Genomic DNA, 22576 nt, shown 5'->3' on the forward strand with positions numbered 1-22576 from the left:
GGAATTTGGCCCAACCCAGGTACATGTCCCTTTCTCCCTCTATGATTTAAAGCAGATCAGGGTAGACCTGGGGAAGTTTTCAGATGATCCTGATAGGTACACAGATGTTCTACAGGGTCTAGGGCAAACCTTCAATCTCACTTGGAGAGAGATCATGCTATTGTTAGAACAAACCCTGGCCTTTAATGAAAAGAATGTGGCTTTAGCTGCAGCCCGAGAGTTTGGAGATACCTGGTATCTTAGTCAAGCAAATGATAGAATGACAGCTGAGGAAAGGGACAAATTCCCTACTGGTCAAGCTGTCCCCAATATGGATCCCCACTGGAACCTTGACTCAGATCATGGGGACTGGAGTTGTAAACATCTGTTGACCTGTGTTCTAGAAGGACTAAGAAGAATTAGGAAAAAATCCATGAATTATTCAATGATGTCCACCACAACTCAGGGAAAGGAAGAAAATCATTCTGCCTTCCTCGAGAAGCTACAGGAGGCCTTAAGAAAATATACTCCCCTATCACCCGACTCACTAGAGGGTCAATTGATTCTAAAAGATAAGTTTATTACCCAGTCAGCTGCAGATATCAGGAAAAAGCTCCAAAAGCAAGCCCTGGGCCCTGAACAAAATCTGGAGGCATTATCAAACCTGGCAACCTCAGTGTTCTACAATAGGGACCAAGAGGAATAGGCCCAAAAGGAAAAGTAGATCAGAGAAAGGCCACAGCCTTACTCATAGCCTTCAGACAAACAAACCTTGGTGGTTCACAGAGGTCAGAAAATGGAGCAGGCCAATCACCCAGTAGGGCTTGTTATCAGTGTGGTTTACAAGGAAACTTTAAAAAAGATTGTCCAATGAAAAACAAGCTGCCCCCTCATCCATGTCTGCTATGCTGAGGCAATCACTGGAGGGTGCACTGCCCCAGAGTGCAGAGGGTCTCTGGATCAGAAGCCCCCAACGAGTTGATCCATCAACAAGACTGAGAGTGCCTAGGGCAAGCGCCAAATCATGTCATCACGCTCCCTGAGCCCTGGGTACGTTTAACCATTGAGGGCCAGGAAATTGACTTCCTCCTGGACACTGGCGCGGCCTTCTCAGTGTCAATCTCCTGTCCTGGATGACTGTCCTCAAGGTCCGTTACCATCCGAAGAATCCTGGGACAGCCTGTAACCAGGTATTTCTCCCACCTCCTCAGTTGTAATTGGGAGACTTTACTGTTTTCACATGCCTTTCCTGTTATGCCTGAAAGTCCCATACCCTTATTAGGGAGGGATATATTAGCCAAAGCTGGAGCTATTATCTACATGAGTATGGGGAACAAGTTACCCATTTATTGTCCCCTACTTGAGGAGGGAATCAACCCTGAAGTCTGGGCATTGGAAGGATAATTTGAAAGGGCAAAAAATGCCCACCCAGTCCAAATCAGGCTAAAAGATCCCACCACTTTTCCTTATCAAAGGCAATATCCCTTAAGGCCTGAAGCTCATAAAGGATTACAGGATATTGTTAAACATTTAAAAGTTCAAGGTTTAGTAAGGAAATGCAGCAGTCCCTGCAACACCCGAATTCTAGGAGTACAAAAACCAAACGGTCAGTGGAGACTAGTGCAAGATCTTAGACTCATCAATGAGGCAGTAATTTCTCTATATCCAGTTGTACCCAACCCCTATACCCTGCTCTCTCAAATATCAGAGGAAGCAGAATGGTTCACTGTTCTGGACCTCAAGAATGCCTTCTTCTGTATTCCCCTGCACTCTGACTCCCAGTTTCTCTTTGCCTTTGAGGATCCCACAAACCACACGTCCCAACTTACATGGACGGTCTTGCCCCATGGGTTTAGGGATAGCCCTCACCTGTTTGGTCAGGCACTGGCCCAAGATCTAGGCCACTTCTCAAGTCCAGTCACTCTGGTCCTTCAGTATGTGGATGATTTACTTTTGGCTACCAGTTCGGAAGCCTCATGCCAGCAGGCTACTCTAGATCTCTTGAACTTTCTAGCTAATCAAGGGTACAAGGCATCTAGGTAAAAGGCCCAGCTTTGCCTACAGCAGGCCGAATATCTAGGCCTAATCTTAGCCAGAGGGACGAGGGCCCTCAGCCAGGAATGAATACAACCTATACTGGCTTATCCTCGCCCTAAGACATTAAAACAGTTGTGGGGGTTCCTTGGAATCACTGGATTTTGCTGAGTATGGATCCCCGGATACAGTGAGATGGCCAGAACACTCTATACTCTAATCAAGGAGACCCAGAGGGCAAATACTCATCTAGTAGAATGGGAACCCTTGTTCCTGGAGCAAGATGGCCGAATAGGAACAGCTCCAGTCTCTAGCTCCCAGTGCGAGCGACACAGAAGACTGGTGATTTCTGCATTTTCAACTGAGGTACTGGGTTCATCTCACTGGGGAGTGCCAGACAATCAGTGCTGGTCAGCTGGTACAGCCCGACCAGTGAGAGCTGAAGCAGGGCAAGGCATTGCCTCACCTGGGAAGCACAAGGGGAAAGGGAATCCCTTTTCCTAGCAAGGGGAACTGAGACACACAACACCTGGAAAATTGGGTAACTCCCACCCTAATACTGCACTTTACCAAGGGTCTTAGCAAATGGCACACCAGGAGATTATATCCCACACCTGGCCGGGAGGGTCCCATGCCCACGGAGCCTCCCTCATTGCTAGCACAGCAGTCTGTGATCTAACTGCAAAGCAGCAACAAGGCTGGGGGAGGGGCACCTGCCACTGTTGAGGCTTAACTAGGTAAACAAAGCCTCCGGGAAGCTCAAACTGGGTGGAGCCAGCACCACAGATCAAGGAAGCCTGCCTGCCTCTGTAGACTCCACCTCTGGGGACAGGGCATAGCTAAACAAAAAGCAGCAGAAACCTCTGCAGATGCAAATGACCCTGTCTGACAACTTTGAAGAGAGCAGTGGATCTCCCAACACAGAGGTTGAGATCTGAGAACGGACAGACTGTCTGCTCAAATGGGTCCCTGACCCCTGAGTAGCCTAACTGGGAGACATCCCCCACTAGGGGCAGACCGACATCCCACACCTCACATGGCAGGGTACACCCCTGAGACGAAGCTTCCAGAGCAAGAATCAGACAGGAACATTCGCTGTTCAGCAATATTCTATCTTTTGCAGCCTCCGCTACTGATACCCAAGCAAACAGGATCTGGAGTGGACCTAAAGAAATCTCCAACAGACCTACAGCTGAGGGTTCTGACTGTTAGAAGAAAAACTAACAAACAAACAGGACACCCACACCAAAACCCCATCAGTACGTCACCATCATCAAAGACCAAAGGCAGATAAAACAACAAAGATGGGCAAAAAGCAGTGCAGAAAAGCTGGAAATTCAAAAAATGAGAGCGCATCTCCCCCTCAAAAGGAACGCAGCTCATCGCCAGCAACAGATCAAAGCTGGACGGAGAATGACTTTGACGAGTTGAGAGAAGAAGGCTTCAGTCCATCAAACTTCTCAGAGCTAAAGGAGGAATTACATACCCAGTGCAAAGAAACTAAAAATCTTGAAAAAAGAATGGAAGAATGGATAACTAGAATAATCAATACACAGAAGGCCATAAACGAACTGACAGAGATAAAAACCATGACACGAGAAATACATGACAAATGCACAAGCTTCAGTAACCAACTCGATCAACTGGAAGAAAGAGTATTAGCAATTGAGGATCAAATGAATGAAATGAAGCGAGAAAAGAAGTCTAAAGAAAAAAGAGGAAAAAGAAATGAACAAAGCCTTCAAGAAGTATGGGATTATGTGAAAAGACAAAATCTACATCTGATTGGGGTGCCTGAAACTGAGGGGGAAAATGGAACCAAGTTGGAAAACACTCTTCAGGATATCATACAGGAGAACTTCCCCAACCTAGTAAGGCAGGCCAACATTCAAATTCAGGAAATACACAGAATGCCACAAAGATAATCCTCGAGAAGAGCAACTCCAAGACACATAATTGTCCGATTCACCAAAGTTGAAATGAAGGAAAAAATGTTAAGGGCAGCCAGAGAGAAAGATCAAGTTACCCACAAAGGGAAGCCCATCAGACTAACAGTAGATCTCTCGGCAGAAACTCTACAAGCAAGAAGAGAGTGGGGGCCAATATTCAACATTCTTAAAGAAAAGAATTTTCAACCCAGAATTTCATATCCAGCCAAACTAAGTTTCACAAGTGAAGGAGAAATAAAATCCTTTACAGACAAGCAAATGCTTAGAGATTTTGTCACCACTAGGCCTGCCCTACAAGAGATCCTGAAGGAAGCACTAAACATGGAAAGGAACAACAGGTACCAGCCATTGCAAAAACATGCCAAAATGTAAAGTCCATCGATGCTAGGAAGAAACTGCATCAACTAACAAGCAAAATAACCAGCTAATATCACAATGACAGGATCAAGTTCACACATAATAATATTAACCTTAAATGTAAATGGACTAAATGCTCCAATTAAAAGACACAGACTCCAAATTGGATAAAGAGTCAAGACCCATCACTTTGCTGTATTCAGGAGACCCATCTCACATGCAGAGACACACATAGGCTCAAAATAAAGAGATGCAGGAAGATCTACCAAGCAAAAGGAAAACAAAAAAAAGCAGGCGTTGCAATCCTAGTCTCTGATAAAACAGACTTTAAACCATCAAAGATCAAAAGAGACAAAGAAGACTATTACATAATGGTAAAGGGATCAATTCAACAGGAAGAGCTAACTATCCTAAATATATATGCACCCAATATAGGAGCACACAGATTCATAAAGCAAGTCCTTAGAGACTTACAAGAGACTTAGACTTCCATACAATAATAATGGGAGACTTCAACACCCCACTGTCAACATTAGATAGATCAACGAGACAGAAAGTTAACAAGGATATCCAGGAATTGAACACAACTCAGCACCAAGCGGACCTAATAGACATCTACAGAACTCTCCACCCCAAATCAAGAGAATATACATTCTTCTCAGCACCACATCACACTTATTCCAAAATTGACCACATAATTGGAAGTAAAGCACTCCTCAGCAAATGTCCAAGAACAGAAATTATAACAAACTCTCTCTCAGACCACAGTGCAATCAAACTAGAACTCAGGACTAAGAAACTCAATCAAAACCGCTCAACTACATGGAAACTGAACAACCTGCTCCTGAATGACTACTGGATACATAACGAAATGAAGGCAGAAATAGAGATGTTCTTTGAAACCAAAGAGAACAAAGATACAACATACCAGAATCTCTGGGACACATTTAAAGCAGTGTATAGAGGGAAATTTATAGCGCTAAATGCCCACAAGAGAAAGCTGGAAAGATCTAAAATTGACACCCTAACATCACAATTAAAAGAACTAGAGAAGCAAGAGCAAACACATTCAAAAGCTAGCAGAAGGCAAGAAATAACTAAGAACAGAGCAGAACTGAAGGAGATAGAGACACAAAAAACCCTCCAAAAAGTCAATGGATCCAGAAGCTGGTTTTTTGAAAAGATAAACAAAATTGATAGACTGCTAGCAAGACTAATAAAGGAGAAAAGAGACAAGAATCAAATAGACGCAATAAAAAATGATAAAGGGGATATCACCACTGACCCCACAGAAATACAAAGTACCATCAGAGAATACTATAAACACCTCTATGCAAATAAACTAGAAAATCTAGAAGGAATGGATAATTTCCTGGACACTTACACTCTCCCAAGACTAAACCAGGAAGAAGTTGAATCCCTGAATAGACCAATAGCAGGCTCTGAAATTGAGGCAATAACTAATAGCCTACCAACCAAAAAAAGTCCAGGACCAGACGGATTTACAGCTGAATTCTACCAGAGGTACAAGGAGGAGCTGGTACCATTCCTTCTGAAACTATTCCAATCAACAGAAAAAGAGGGAATTCTCCCTAACTCATTTTATGAGGCCAACATCATCCTGATACCAAAGCCTGGCAGAGACACAACAAAAAAAGAGAATTTTAGACCAATATCCCTGATGAACATCGATGCAAAAATCCTCAATAAAATACTAGCAAACCGAATCCAGAAGCACATCAAAAAGCTTATCCACCATGATCAAGTGGGCTTCATCCCTGGGATGCAAGGCTGGTTCAACATACGCAAATCAATAAACGTAATCCAGCATATAAACAGAACCAAAGACAAAAACCACGTGATTATCTCAATAGATGCACAAAAGGCCTTTGACAAAATTCAACAGCCCTTCATGCTAAAACTCTCAATAAATTCGGTATTGATGGAACATATCTCAAAATAATAAGAGCTATTTATGACAAACCCACAGCCAATATCATACTGAATGGGAAAAAACTGGAAGCATTCCCTTTGAAAACTGGCACAAGACAGGGATGCCCTCTCTCACCACTCCTATTCAACATAGTGTTGGAAGTTCTGGCCAGGGCAATCAGGCAAGAGAAAGAAATAAAGGGTATTCAGTTAGGAAAAGAAGAAGTCAAATTGTCCCTGTTTGCAGATGACATGATTGTATATTTAGAAAAACCTATCATCTCAGCCCAAAACCTCCTTAAGCTGATAAGCAACTTCAGCAAAGTCTCAGGATACAAAATTAATGTGCAAAAATCACAAGCATTCTTATACACCAGTAACAGACAAACAGAGAGCCAAATCAGGAATGAACTTCCATTCACAATTGCTTCAAAGAGAATAAAATACCTAGGAATCCAACTTATAAGGGATGTAAAGGACCACTTCGAGGAGAACTACAAACCACTGCTCAGTGAAATAAAAGAGGATACAAACAAATGGAAGAACATATCATGCTCATGGATAGAAAGAATCAATATCGTGAAAATGGTCATACTGCCCAAGGTAATTTATAGATTCAATGCCATCCCCATCAAGCTACCAATGACTTTCTTCACAGATTTGGAAAAAACTGCTTTAAAGTTCATATGGAACCAAAAAAGACCCCACATTGCCAAGACAATCCTAAGTCAAAAGAACAAAGTTGGAGGCATAATGCTACCTGACTTCAAACTATACTACAAGGCTACAGTAACCAAAACAGCATGGTACTGGTACCAAAACAGACATATAGACCTATGGAACAGAACAGAGGCCTCAGAAATAATACCACACATGTACAGCCATCTGATCTGTAACAAACCTGAGAAAAACAAGAAATGGGGAAAGGATTCCCTATTTAATAAATGGTGCTGGGAAAATTGGCTAGCCATAAGTAGAAAGCTGAAACTGGATCCTTTCCTTACTCCTTATACGAAAATTAATTCAAGATGGATTAGAGACTTAAATGCTAGACCTAATACCATAAAAACCCTAGAAGAAAACCTAGGTAATACCATTCAGGACATAGGCATGGGCAAGGACTTCATGTCTAAAACACCAAAAGCAATGGCAACAAAAGCCAAAATTGACAAACAGGATCTAATTAAACTAAAGAGCTTCTGCACAGCAAAAAAAACTACCATCAGAGTGAACAGGCAACCTACAGAATGGGAGAGAACTTTTGCAATCTACTCATCTCACAAAAGGCTAATATCCAGAACCTACAAAGAACTCAAAAAAATTAAAAGAAAAAAACAACCCCATCAAAAAGTGGGCAAAGGATATCAACAGACATTTCTCAAAAGAAGACATGCATACAGCCAACAGACACATGAAATAATGCTCATCATCACTCGCCGTCAGAGAAATGCAAATCAAAACCACAATGAGATACCATCTCACAACCAGTTAGAATGGCAATCATTAAAAAGTCAGGAAACAACAGGTGCTGGAGAGGATGTGGAGAAATAGGAACACTTTTACATTGTTGGTAGGATTGTAAACTAGTTCAACCATTGTGGAAAACAGTATGGTGATTCCTTAAGGATCTAGAACTAGAAATACCATATGACCCAGCCATCCCATTACTGGGTATATACCCAAAGAATTATAAATCATGCTGCTATAAAGACACATGCACACGTATGTTTATTGCAGCACTATTCACAATAGCAAAGACTTGGAATCAACCCAAATGTCCATCAGTGACAGACTGGATTAAGAAAATGTGGCACATATACACCTTGGAATACTATGCAGCCATAAAAAGGGATGAGTTTATGTCCTTTGTGGGGACATGGATGCAGCAGGAAGCCATCATTCTTAGCAAACTATCACAAGAACAGAAAACCAAACACCACATGTTCTCACTCATCGGTGGGAATTGAACAATGAGATCACTTGGACTCGGGAAGGGGAACATCACACACTGGGGCCTATTATGGGTAGGGGGTAGGGGAGAGAGGTGGCATTGGGAGTTATACCTGATGTAAATGACGAGTTGGGTGCTGACGAGTTGATGTGTGCAGCACACCAACATGGCACAAGTATACATATGTAACAAACCTGCATGTTGTGCACATGTACCCTAGAGCTTAAAGTATAATAATAAAATAAAATAAAATAAAATAAAATAAAATAAAAATGGGAACCAGGTGCAGAAACAGCCTTCAAAACCTAAAGCAGGCCCTAGTACAAGCTCCAGCTTTAAGCCTTCCCATAGGACAAAACTTCTCCTTATATGTCACAAAGAAAGCAGGGATAGCTCTTGCATTCCTTACTCAGACTCGTGGGACAACCCCACAACCAGTGGCATACCTAAGTAAGGAAACTGATGTACTAGCAAAAGGCTGGCCTCACTGTTTAAGAGTAGTTGCGGCGGCTGCTGTCTTAGTGTTGGAGGTTATCAAAATAATAAAAGGAAAGGATCTCACTGTCTGGACTACTCGTGATGTAAATGTCATACTAGGTGCCAAAGGAAGTTTATGGCTATCAGACAAGCACCTACTTAGAACCACCAGGTGCTACTCCTTGAGGGACTGGTGCTTCAAATATGTACTTGCATGGTCCTCAACCCTGCCACTTTTCTCCCTAGGACGGGGAACCAATCAAGCATGACTGCCAACAAATCATAGTCCAAACTTATGCCACCCAAGATGATCTCTTAGAAGTCCCCTTAGACTGATGGAGGTTCATCTGTGGACAATGGGATACGAAGGGCACGTTATGCCATAGTTAGTGATGTAACCATACTTGAAAGTAAGCCTCTTCCCCCAGGGACCAGTGCCCAGTTAGCAGAACTAGTGGCACTTACCCGAGCCTTAGAACTGGGAAAGGGAAAAAGAATAAATATGTATACAGATAGAGAGTATGCTTATCTAATCCAACATGCCCATGCTGCAATATGGAAAGAAAGGGAGTTCCCAACCTCTGGGGGAACCCCCATTAAATACCATAAGGAAATCTGGAGTTATTGCACTCAGTGCAAAAACCCAAGGAGGTGGCAGTCTTACACTGCCGAAGCCATCAAAAAGGGGAAGGAGAGGGGAGAACAGCAGCATAAGCAGCTGGCAGAAGCAGGGAAAGACCAGCAGAGAAAGAGAGAGAGAGGAAAAGACAGAGAGAGAAAGATAAAGAGAAAGATAGGAAGTCAAAGAGAGAGACAGAGAGGAAGAGACAGAAAGTCAAGGAGAAAAGGAAAGAGAGGAAGAGACAAAGGAGTCAAAGAGATAAAGAGAAAGAGAAAAGTAGTAAAGAAAAAACAGTGTACCCTATTCCTTTAAAAGTCAGGGTAAATTTAAAACTTATAATTGATAATTGAAGGTCTTCTCTATAACCCTGTAACACTCCAGTACCACCTTGCTGTCAGTGTAAACAAGGGCATAGTCTGAAAGCACTGAGACCACTGACAACCCATAGCCTTCCTATCAAAAATCCTTAACCCAGCAGGTTTCCTAACAGGGGATCTAAATCTTAACTAATTACCATACAAAGGTCTGACCAGACCTAGGAGGAACTCCCTGCAGGACAGGACGATAGATGATTCCTCCCAGGTGATTAAGGAAAAAAGACACAATGGGTATTCAATAAGGAAACTCTTGTAGAAGCAGAATTAGGAAAATTGCCTAATACTTGGGCTGCTCAAATGTGCCAGCTGTTTGCAATCAGCCAAACTTTAAAGTACTTACAGAATCAGGAAGGACCCATCTATACCAACTTTAAGTTAATATGGACTGAACCAGGTCTTACTAATAGCAAAGAATAATTGAAATCCCAAACTTACAAGGTTTTCAACAAAAGTAAAGTTTGCTAAAAGTTAACAGTGTAACACATATTATCCTAACTTCTAATCTTATGGAAATCAGACCTTATCAGTACCCCTCAAACCTCAAGTCTGTCAGCGCAGAGCCATACAACTAATACCCCTACTTATAGGGTTAGGACTGGCTACTGCTACAGAAACTGGAAGAGCAGGTTTATATACTTCATTATACTACTACCACACACTCTCAAAGGATTTCTCAGACAGTTTGCAAGAAATAAAATCTATCCAGTAAGGATAGTAACTACAATCCCAAATAGACTCTTTGGCAGCAGTGACTCTCCAAAACCACCGAGGCCTAGACCTCCTCACTGCTGAGAAAGGAGGACTCTGCACCTTCTCAGGGGAAGAGTGTTGTTTTTATACTAACCAGTCAAGGATAGTACGAGATGCCATCTGGCATTTCTAGGAAAAGGCTTCTGAAATCAGAAAATGCCTTTCAAACTCTTATACCAAACTCTGGAGTTGGGCAACATGGCCCCTCCCCTTTCTAGGTCCTGTGGCAGCCATCTTGCTGTTACTTGCCTTTGGGCCCTATATTTTTAACCTGCTTTACAAATTTGTTTCCCCTAGAATCGAGGCCATCAAGCTACAGATTGTCTTACAAATGGAACCCCAAATGAGCTCAACTAACAACTTCTGCAGAGGACCCCTGGACTGACCTGCTGGCCCTTTCACAGGCCTAGAGTTCCCCTCTGGAGGATGCTACAACTGCAGGGCCCCTTCTTCACCCCTATCCAGCAGGAAGTAGCTAGAGCGGTCATCAGCCAAATTCCCAACAGCAGTTGGGGTCCCCTGTTTAGAGGGGGGATTCAGAGGTGAAGCTGGCTGGGCTTCTGGGTCAGGTGGGGACTTGGAGAACTTTTCTGTCTAGCTAAAGGATTGTAAATGCACCAATCAGAGCTCTGCGTCTAGCTAAAAGTTTGTAAATGCACCAATCAGCATTCAGTAAAAACAGACCAATCGGCACTCTGTAAAATGGACCAAGCAGCTCTCTATAAAATGAACCAATCAGCAGGATGTGGGTGGGGCCAAATAAGGGAATAAAAGCAGGCTGCCCAAGTCAGCAGCGGCAACCCACTTGGGTCCCCTTCCACACTGTGGAAGCTTTGTTCTTTTGCTCTTCGCAATAAATCTTGTTGCTGCTCACTCCTTGGGTCCATGCTGCCTTTATGAGCTATAACACTCACCACGAAGGTCTGCAGCTTCACTCCTGAAATCAGCGAGACCACAAACCCACCAGGAGGAACAAACAACTCTGGATGTGCAACCTTTGAGAGCTGTAACACTCACCATGAAGGTCTGCAGCTTTACTCCTGAAGTCAGTGAGACCACAAAGCCACCAGAAGGAATAAACTCTGGACACGTCCAAACATCAGAAGGAACAAACTCCTGACACACCATCTTTAAGAACTGTAACACTCATTGCAAGTGTCCGTGGCTTCACTCTTGAAGTCAGCGAGACAAAGAATCCACCAATTCTGGGCACAAAAGTATTTTACTAAGAAGTATTCACATATGCTTAATTCTTATGGTTGATGTTATTGCTTTTTTACAAATCAAGGATACTCATGAGAAAGTAATAAAGTAATGAATAGCAATAGAAAAGTTAGTCTTGAATCAGGTTGTTTTTTTTTTAATTTAACATTAAAATGTATAGTTTGGCTGGGTGTGGTGGCACATGCCTGTAATCCCAGCTACTCAGGAGGCTGAGGCAGAAGAACAGCTTGAACCTGGGAGGCAGAGGTTGTGGGGAGCCAAAATGGTGCCATTCCACTCCAACCTGGGCAACAAGAGTGCAACTCTGTCTCCAAATAAATAAAACAAATAAATAAATAAATAAAACAAATGTATAGTTCAAGATGATACCACAAAGGTGTCATTTTATTATTAGTAATATTAGCTAGCATTTGTGGAACAATGTTAGGTATTCTGCATCGATCACCTTATTTAATTTTCAAAAGAATCCTAAGAAATACCACTATATACATTTTCACAAATGGGGAAATTTTAGACTGAGGGAAATAGAGTACATTTGCCCAAGGCTACATAACAGTAAGTGCTGGAACCACGATGCAAATGCTGATCTATCTGCCACCAAAGCCCATACAAAGCATTATGCCATATTGAAACTTGATTTACTTAGGAAAGGCTCACAATGCTTCTTTCTTCTATAATTATTCTCTGCAATTATACTTTACCCTCCCTAAAAAAAAAAAAAAGTTTGAATATACTTCAACAAACACCTGTTGATCAGGTTATTTTCCCTGTTGAAACAAGAAGATATTATTAATAGTATAAAATGGTAAATTTATATCTCTCCTTTCAGACAAGCCATGCTTTCAAATTTTCTATAAACTTGGTAAAAGGGAAGGATAGAAAACACGCAAGGCTAAACAGCAATAAATAGAAAGTAAGAAAATAACAAATTGGCCGGGCATGTAGCTCACGCTTGTAATCCCAGCACTTTGAGAGGCCAAGGCAGATGGATCACTTTGAGCTCAGGAGTTCGAGACCAGCCTGGGCAACATGGCGAAATCCCATCTCTACTAAAAATACAAAAATGAGCTGGGCACGGTGACGGGTGCCTGTAATCCCAGCTACTCAGGGGGCTGAGGCAGGAGAATCACTTGAACCGAGAAGGCAGAGGTTGCAGTGAGCTGAGATCACACCACTGATCTCCAGCCTGGGCAACAGAGTGAGACTCCATGTCCAAAAAAAAAAAAGATAACGAATTGCATCTTCAGCTGAATACTGAATTATGAATCATTCCAGTATTATTTATCTAGAAAAATAAATAAATAAATAAAAATCAGAATTTAAATAGTGGAGAATATGTATGGCCAGACTTAAAGCAGACCTGAAGACTGCAATCATTTTGTATATATTAGATGATTTACAAATTACTTTAGCATATTTGGAGGAGAATGATTATTAATAAGAAATGTTATAACCTGTTTTTATTTAAAAAAAAAAACACATACACGCATGGCATCTCCTATCTATGATCAAATGCATCATTGCTATATCTGGGCAGGCTTGTTCTAGAAGATGACCAGGAAGCTGAACCCAAACCACTGATGGAAGGAGACTCTTGACATTTCTCCTCCTTGAACCCACACACCCCCCTTAAAAATGCATTCAGATGATAAGCATTTGTACAGCAGTTTCTTATCTACAAAATAATTTTTATATGGTCTAGGTATCTTGATTTGATCCTTACAATAATCCTAAGAGATATTATTGTACACTTAAGTTTTAACAGGAAAAATTTGAAGCTCTATCTGTTGAATTTCTTAATGTAGCCAACTGATGGGAAAAGCTAGATTCCAATCCTGGGTTCTCCTCTACTGTACTATGATGCCAATCACTTGTTCAAAGACTACCACACTCATACAGTAAAAAGGAAAGCATCAGACAAGCTTCTGGTCCTAATTCCATCACTAACTAGCTTTCTAGAAGTGAAGTTCATATATATTATATTTGATGAGAAAAAGAAACAGCATATAGTAAGAGGAAAAAAGCATTAAATCCCTTTTTAAAAAGAAAACAAGTTCAGAAGAATTACATGATTTTCACAGGGTCTTCTGGCGGCCTCATCACAAGGCAAGTAAACTCTATTTTACACGCAGGAGATTGGTACTTTGAGATATTAAAACTTTTTTCTGCCTAAATTTTCCCATTTCCTTTTTTCTCATTCCAGCAGATAACTGGTTCCCTACTTTACTGCCTCAGGGGCAGTATATGCCAGGACAAAAACCAGAAGGAATTTTTAAATAATTCCAGTTTTGCTTTCCAAAAACCTAAGCCCTCAGAATAAAAGAAGAGTTTGTCAGAGATGAAAAAGAGGCTCTCAGGTACAGGCAGAGAAAGGGACTTCTCCTAGCCCCTTCACAGTGTAGAAAGAAATTGTCCCAGGTGAAGAAAACAGAGAAAAGTCTTTGGATCTCAAGGAATCAGGGATCTAGGCTCTACTTACTGGCAACATTGCTTGGAAGGCAGCAAGACCCAAGAGGAATGGCATTGTAATGCATCTAGGCAAACAGAAACACAGACATTCTAGAAAAAAGTAAAAGTCCATGACTCGGACATATCAACTCTCTGTCAGACCAGACCAGAAAGAGCTATCTAGACACAACAACTCATATGTCAGAGGTAAGCTGTTTTATATAGATGATCAACAACCAGAGGACACTCCCATTCCAGGTAAAACCCCACCTTAACCCCAGGGAAGTGGGGAAAACTTCAAAAAGGATAAGAGTTATTTTGTCTGCTACTCAGTTACTAAGAGTAAAGGTGAATTATAGAAAATAAATAGATACTTCTGACATACCTAAATTTATAGACCAAGTCCAGCTCACTGATTATCTGATCTTGTCCCTTCTTTTAGTAGACAAATCTTCTGACTACTGTTCTAGGTTTTTTCCACCACATCACTGCTATTGATGATGATGATAATACAGGATGTGATGATATAGTTCAAGACCAAAAAATAAGAAAAATAAATAATGATCCGAAACAGCCTCTTGCCATTTCCCACATTGTCTGGTAAACTTCTATTCATCTTCTGTATCTCATCTTAAATATTACATCTTCCCTAGTGGCACTAAGTGTTCCTTATCTGTTTTCTTGACACAGAGTGTTAACCTCACCACATAGCATTGAAATTGCCTGTTTTCACATCTGTCTTCCTATTACATTTTAAGATTCATAAAGGCAGAGACTGAAAATCATTTGCTCCTTCAAACATGCATCTGGCACAGTGCCTGGCACATAGCAGGCACTCATAATACACCTTTGTTGAATGGATAAATGACTGAATAAATAAATGAAAGTAGAGTCATTGCCTTAAATATATACACCAGTTTACACCATACATACACAAGTTTACCTTTTAAAAGAATTTTAGCTTATTACCTATGAGAGATGTTTAAATAGAACAGAACTTAACAGGTTTATTCCACGTATTACCATGCTTTTAATGATAAAGATGTCACAGTTCTCCAAAATGATAGGCTCCTGATAGAAGTTACAAAATTGTATCCTAAATTAGGGCCTCAGTGGCTAGCAAAATGGTGTCATCAGAAGAAATGGGTTACAAAATTCTTACCCATAATCTTTGAAAGTTTAAATTTAATAATTCATTTTCACAGGATTTTCTACCTTATACTATACCATTCCTCTTGATCTTAAATCCTAAAATAAATGAGGTCAGGAGAATTGTTTCATAATAAAGGTGATTTGGCCATAATTCTTGAAATAGCTTTGAAAACTTATTAAAATTGAACCCATGCAGAAAGCTTATTAGTTAGAATTCAGAATGACTAACTGGACAGAAGAGACTGGATAAAACTCATGATCCTTTGCTGACAAAGCATCCTACATTGAGGATATAGAAATGCTTGTGGCTTAACTGCCATAAATTTCTGGGCAAGAATTGTAGCCGGGGAACATATCCCCTTCCCCCAATTAAAAAAAATCTCTCCTTTATACTAAAAAATATTTTATAATCACTGACATGGTAACATAGTAAGTATTAAGAAATAAGCATATAAAGAGAATATGTATTTAAGAAAATATAGTATTCATATAGTTCAGTAAATATATTTTGTAGAACAGTGAGAAATTTATTTATTGACAAAGGTATGAATGAACAGAATGCCTTACTCCAACGTTTTAAAAACCCAATGTTTATCCCAGGCAAGTTAACACAGAAACAGAAAACAAAATACCGCATGTTCTTATAAGTGGGAGCTAAGAATTGGGTACACATGGACATAAAGACAGGAACAATAGATACTACACAAGGGACTAGTGGGGCAAGTGCTAAAAAACCACCTATTGAGTACTATGCTGGATACCTAGGTGACAGAATCATTCGTATCCAAAACCTCAGCATCACACAATATACTCATGTAACAAATCTGCACATGTACCCACTAAATCTAAGAAAAAGTTGAAGTTTTAAAAATAAATAAATAAGTAAAATCCAATGTTTTGTGCATATCTCACTGACTAGATTTTTCTACCCAAAAAAGTAACCAATAATAGACCTAAGGGAGAAATCAAATATTCTATCACAAATAAAAACACTTGAGCAGATTTCCAAAAACCTAGAAGTTCACACATTTTCTAGTATCAAGTCATTGGCATATGATTTGCACTCTCCCAACAGATATGTAAAATAAAATCAATTAACAGATCATTTTATCTCTATTTGTTGCTTCATAGCATACTTCTAATTAGTAGTTAAACACAAAAAAAAATTCTTCTATTTATCATTTCAGAATTCATTCCATTTACGACTCCTGGATTAATATTTTACAATATCAAGAGTCTATAGCTCATCCAAGGTCAAAATGGTCCCTACAGGGAATTTCTTTTAAAATAAAAAAGATATGGGATACTTATCCCAGGCTGGAGTGCAGTGGCACAATCATAGCTCACTGCAGCCTCAAACTCCTGGGCTCAAGCAATCCTCGAGTCTCAGCCTCCCAAGTAGTTGGGACTATAGGCACATGCCAACAAGCCCAGATAATTTTTTTAATTGGGGAATTTTAAATAAAAAAAAAAACTTTAGTAAATTATCTATTTTACTTTGACTTACAGAAAATGCAAAAGTTTGAAAACTGTGTTTCCCCATCCCTCTCTAGGATGATTCAGTGCTTAATTCTTTTGAGTTTTATGGCTGTGAAGAGATTTAAAAAAAAAAAAAAACTTGAAGTTTTGGAAAATAGAAAAAACATCTATAGCCATGTGCAGTGGCTCATGCCTATAATCCCAGCACTTTCGGAGGCGGAGGCAGATGGATCACCTGAGGTCAGGAGTTTGAGACCAACCTGCCCAACATAGTGAAATCCCCTCTCTTCTAAAAATAAAAAAATTAGCGAGGCGTGGTAGCAGGCATCTGTAATCCCAGCTACTGGAGAGGCTGAGGCAGGAGAATCGCTTGAACCCAGGAGGTGGAGGTTGCAGTGAACCGAGATTGTGCCACTGCACTCTAGCCTGGGCAACAGAGCAAGATACCGTCACAAAAAGAAAAAAAAAAAGAAAAGAAAAGAAAAAAAAAACTCTCCATATATTACTGGTATGGCAAACATGAAAATTGAAATACAAATTTGGTAAAATGTATGCAAAAGGAATAAATAGCCACACAAGGCCATTCAATGAAGTCAGGTACAGGCATAGTTCATTTTATTGCACTTTGCTTTATTGCACTTTGCAGATAACATGTTTTTCACAAATTAAGTTTGTGTAAGTGTATCACTGGCAATTTTCCATAGGATGTATTCACTTCATGTCTCTGTGTCACATTTTGGTAATTCTCACAATACTTCAAACTTTTTCATTAGTCTTTTGCTACAGTGATCTGTGATCAGTGATCTTCGATGTTCATTGTAATTGTTTTGGGGCACCACAAATCACAAATCACAGCTGGTGACTTTAAGTTGAAGCCAATGCTCATTTACCCTTCCAAAAATTCTAGGGTCTTTAAGAATTATGCTAAATCTATTCAGTCTATGCTCTAAAAGTAGATCAACAAAAGCCTGGGTAACAGCACCTGTTTACAGCATGGTTTACTGTATATTTTAGGCCCACTGTTGAAAACTACTACTCATTGACAACTCACCTAGTCACCCAAGAGCTCCAATGAAGATATACAAGGAGAGTAAAGTTGTTTTCATGCCTGCTGATACTACATTCATTCTGCATGCCACGGATCAAGGAGTAACTTCAACTTTCAAGCCTTATTATTTAAAAAATACATTTTGTAAGACTATATCTGCCACAGTGATTCTGTGATAGATCTGGACAAAGTAAATTGAAAACCTCCTGGAAAGAATTCATCATTCTATATGCCATTAACAACATTTTTGATTCACAGGAGGAGGTCAAAATATCAACATTAATGGGAGTTTGGAAGACATTCATTCCAACTTTCATGGATGACTTTGAGGGATTCAAGTCTTCAGTGGAAGAAGTCACTTCATATGCAATGGAAATAGCAAGAGGTCTAGAATTAGAAGATGTGCCTGAAGATGTGACTGAATTGCTGCAATCTCATGATAAAACTTGAATAAATGAGTTCTTACAGATAAGCAAAGAAAGTGGTTTCTTGAGACGAAATCTACTTCCAGTGAAGATGTTGTGAACATTGTTTGAAATAACAACAAAGGGTTTAGAATATTACATACACTTAGTTGAAAAAGCAGCAGCAGGGTTTGAGAAAACTGATTCCAATTATGAAAGAATTTCTACTGTGGGTAAAATGCTGTCAAACAGCATCTCATGCTACAGAGAAATCTCTCATAAAATAAAAAGTCAATTGATGTGGCAAACTTCACTGTTGTCCTATTTTAAGAAATTGCCTTAGACATCCCAACCTTCAGCAATCATCACCCTGATCAGTCAACAGCCATCAACACTGAAGCAAGATCTTCCACCAGCAAAAAGATTCCTACTCGCTAAAGGCTCAGTGGATCATTAGCATTTATTAGCAATAAAATATTTTTAATTAAAGTATGTACATTGTTTTTAGACATAACACTATTATGAACCTAATGGACTATAGTATAGTATATACTGTACTGTATACAACAAACATTTTGGTTTCCCAGTGCATACATACCGTACTATACAATATATTGCATATATGCATCGGGAAACCAGAATATTTGAGTAGCTTGCTTCATTGTGATAACATGCCTTATTTCAGGGGTCTGGAACCTAACCTGCAATATCTCTGAGATATACCTATACATATTTCCCCCCTTATTGCCTCTGAAAAAAAAAATATTTTAAGAACTTAAGAAAAACTAGAGATGAAAAGAAAGTATACCCAGATAATGAAAAGCAAATGTAAATTAGTAAGATACTATAAAACCAGAAGTTAAGCCATAATGTGCAGGAAACAACGAAAGAGAAAAACTTTGAATAGGGAAAAAATAAACAGGAGAGTCATAAGGTCCTCTTCCCCAGAGGGGAAAAAAAAAAAACCAGAAATGACATATTTATGAAGTATACAGCCAACCAAAAGCAAAGAGATCATTAAAGAACTGTGAGTCCAGGAAACAGTAATCTCAGTTTCAAGGGTGCCTATGAGATATATGGCAATATCATGTCTTAAGAGTCTAAGGCCAGGCACGGTGGCTCATGCCTGTAATCCTAGCACTTTGGAGGCCGAGGTGGGTGGATAACGAGGTCAGGAGTTCGACCTGGCCAACATGGTGAAACCCCATTTCTACTAAAAATACAAAAATTAGCCAGGTATGGTGGCACATGCCTGTAATCCCAGCTACTCAGCAGACTGAGTCAGAAGATTGCTTGAACCCCGGAGGCGGAGGTTCCAGTGAGACAAGATCACACCACTGCACTCCCACCTGGGCTGCAGAGCAAGACTCTGTCTCCAAAAAAAAAAAAAAAAAAAAAAAGATTCCAATTACACAACATTCTTCAGCTTCCTTTGAAAGCTATAATGTCAAAACATACACATATAAGAAGATAGGACTTAGCTTTCAGTACATGATAAAAAATATGTTTATATATATACTCCATTATATCACTGAGAACCATTGCAAAAAAAAGAATTCAAAGGAAATAAAGGGTCATATAAATAAAACTTCTATACTAGTTTAAAGGAAGCTCAGAAGACAATAGGACTTTTTTTTTTTTTTTTTTTTTTTTTTTTTTTTTTTTTTTGAGACAGAGTGTTGCTCTGTTGCCAGGCTGGAGTACAGTGGCACAGTCTTGGCTCACTGCAACTTCCGCCTTCTGGGTTCAAGCGATTCTCCTGCCTCACCTCCCAAGTAGCTGGGATTACAGGCACACGCCACCATACTGGCTAATTTTTGTATTTTTAGTAGAGATGGGGTTTCACCATGATGGCCAGGCTGGTCTTGAACTCCTGATCTCATGATCCGCCCACCTGGGCCTCCCAAAGTGCTGGGATTACAGGCGTGAGCCACTGTGCCCAGTAACGGGGCAATTTTTTAAAACACCGAAATGAAATGAACATCTATCTTAAAGTAATAAAGGCATTGATTTTTTCCACATATTTAATGACAATGAAAACAAAAAGCTATTCAAAAAGGAAGCTGCATTGTACTAGAAAATTCTGTTAAAGCACATTTTTATCCTTAAAACAGCAACTTTCTGCTGTAAAACACAAGAAATGACATAACTATCATTAACTTTTATTTCTTACATTAACCCAGTAGGAAATCATATCAGATCAATTCAAGAAGACTTGTTAAAACAGACCCTTATAACACACTATGGTCTTGCATCATATCAGAGAATACTAATACAACTTATCCTGAATTGGTCCTAAATTTTCACAAATTAAAATATGTTCAAGATTGTCCCAAGGGCTCACCTGGGAGCAAATCCAGTTACTACTATAGATAAGAGAATCTTGAATGAAAAGCAACTGTTGAGGAAAAAAAAAATATCCAACAGGGAAACAGAAGAGCCTTCTGTTGATAAAACTGAGATCTGTAAAAATGCGAAGAGACTAGAGTGAGAGAAGTAGAAAGTAATGTCATAAAGCAAACGAGCAGTTAACATGGGGTTTGAGGAACAGTAGTTTCAGTTTATCCAAGAGCAGTCCAGAATGGCACCTAGAAATGGGCTTAGTGAGATGTCACACCCATTCCCAATTCCCACCATGGTTGCATGGTATCAATAAAAGAATCTCCTCTCTCTTTGACAACAATATACTAAATAAATACCAAATGAAAATCCATCTTATGAAAATTTCACACTTTAATGAGAATATGTTCAACAATGAATAAACACTTAGCTCAGTGGGGATAGTTATTATTTAGAATCACATTAAGTCTAGCTCTTTCATCATGTCTACCACATGAAACAATGAAGAGAGAAAAAGACTCAAGGTGACAGAGGACAGTGATCCCTGCAGAATAAATCTAGGTTAAACTTAAAAATACTGTTCTTATATTAGGTAAACAGTAGAGATAGTAAGCATAGCCAATGAAAAATATAACACACACATTATAACTTGTTTGGCTAGTTGTCTACAATATTCAAGAATATGTATCATAATACTAACAGTTTTAAGAGATTAAAAGCAAGATACATTGTTTCTCTAGATCAGTTTATAAGGAAAACTATATAACATATACTTTGGTATCATAGAAATATACATTTGTTTTTCTAATTAGAACTTGTTGATTCCTTTAAAAATTCAATCTGTCAGTCAATTTATCGAAGATAGAAAGAAGAAAGGGAAGGGAGGCAAAGGAAGAGAGAAAGAAGTAGGCAAAGGAGGAGAGGAATACTTCTAAAGTATTATAATTTCAGCAATGTATCAGCAATTTCTGTAACAGTTTTTTAAAAGGAAGAACTTTTAAGAAACTCAGTTTATGGGGTTTAGAAACATTAAGTCCTAAACTTTCTAACTAAACCTGCTTAGTTAAGTTATATCTAGAATATCAACTGAGCTTCCTCCTCCTCCTTCCTATATACCGTTTATCTCTTTCTCTCTCTCTCCCTCTTCCCATTCTGTCTCCCTCTCACTCTTTTCCTCTCTCTCTCACACACACACACACACACATATGTGTTTAATTCCATTATTAGTTCAAAATAAGGTAATCCAAAAGAAACTGTCTAGAGAAATGGTAGAAAGAATAAAAACACACATCAACTTAAATATGTCAAAGAGCCATATCGTTTATTGGCTACACTCCCAAAACCATTCTTGTTCTCGATAAACCAATTGTGTCTGGTCTGGACAGGTGTGGCTCCAAAATCTCATAGAGAGTTTACTTCTGTCAGTGGTAATTATTAGAAACAGCAGGGGGAGGAAACAATCTCAATCTTAAATCCCAGTGTGCAGAAATCACAGTTCTAGGTAAATATCAGCTTGGATAAAAATTATAATCACTGAGGCATCTCAGTGATTATAATTTTCCTCAACATCCCTAACAAATCCACAGGTAGAAGAATTAAACACCATGCAGAGATAAGTTCCACTTTAACCTGCAATTCACCCAGAGCTTTAGTTTCAGACTGTAGCAACTCACGTAACTGGACAACATTTGGATCTACCTTAGTCCAGTATAGCAGAGTTCAAGGATGTCATATAAATTTTGATTCAAAACTCTTGAGAAACTCTTTACAGCTGATCTCACCTGCCATATCATGTCAAAACAAAACAAAACAAAACAAAAACAATCCCAAACTAAGATCCTTTGGAACAATGTTAACCTGGGCTGCATCTAAGCTAAACTGAATCCCCAAGTTCGGATTATAATCAACTATGCTTCAGTAATTCACTAGATCTTGATCAATTCCAATAATAAAAGTTGTTGAGGAGGGAGAAAAAAACAGGAGTTTGCCCCATATGGGGAACTTGACAATCATGTTATTGGATAATGCATATATCTGGAAAAGCACAATAGTC

At 39.5% G+C, this 22576-nt stretch overlaps 1 protein-coding gene across 1 annotated transcript in view; it reads right to left on the reverse strand.

Annotated features, from left to right (window-relative positions):
* DLG2 (discs large MAGUK scaffold protein 2) overlaps nucleotides 1–22576 on the reverse strand; it is a 2228225-nt gene that overhangs the window by 2204202 nt on the left and 1447 nt on the right. The window lies entirely within an intron of this gene.

Source organism: Macaca mulatta, chromosome 14 (genome assembly GCF_049350105.2).
Source record: "Macaca mulatta isolate MMU2019108-1 chromosome 14, T2T-MMU8v2.0, whole genome shotgun sequence".
Classification (NCBI taxonomy): domain Eukaryota; kingdom Metazoa; phylum Chordata; class Mammalia; order Primates; family Cercopithecidae; genus Macaca; species Macaca mulatta.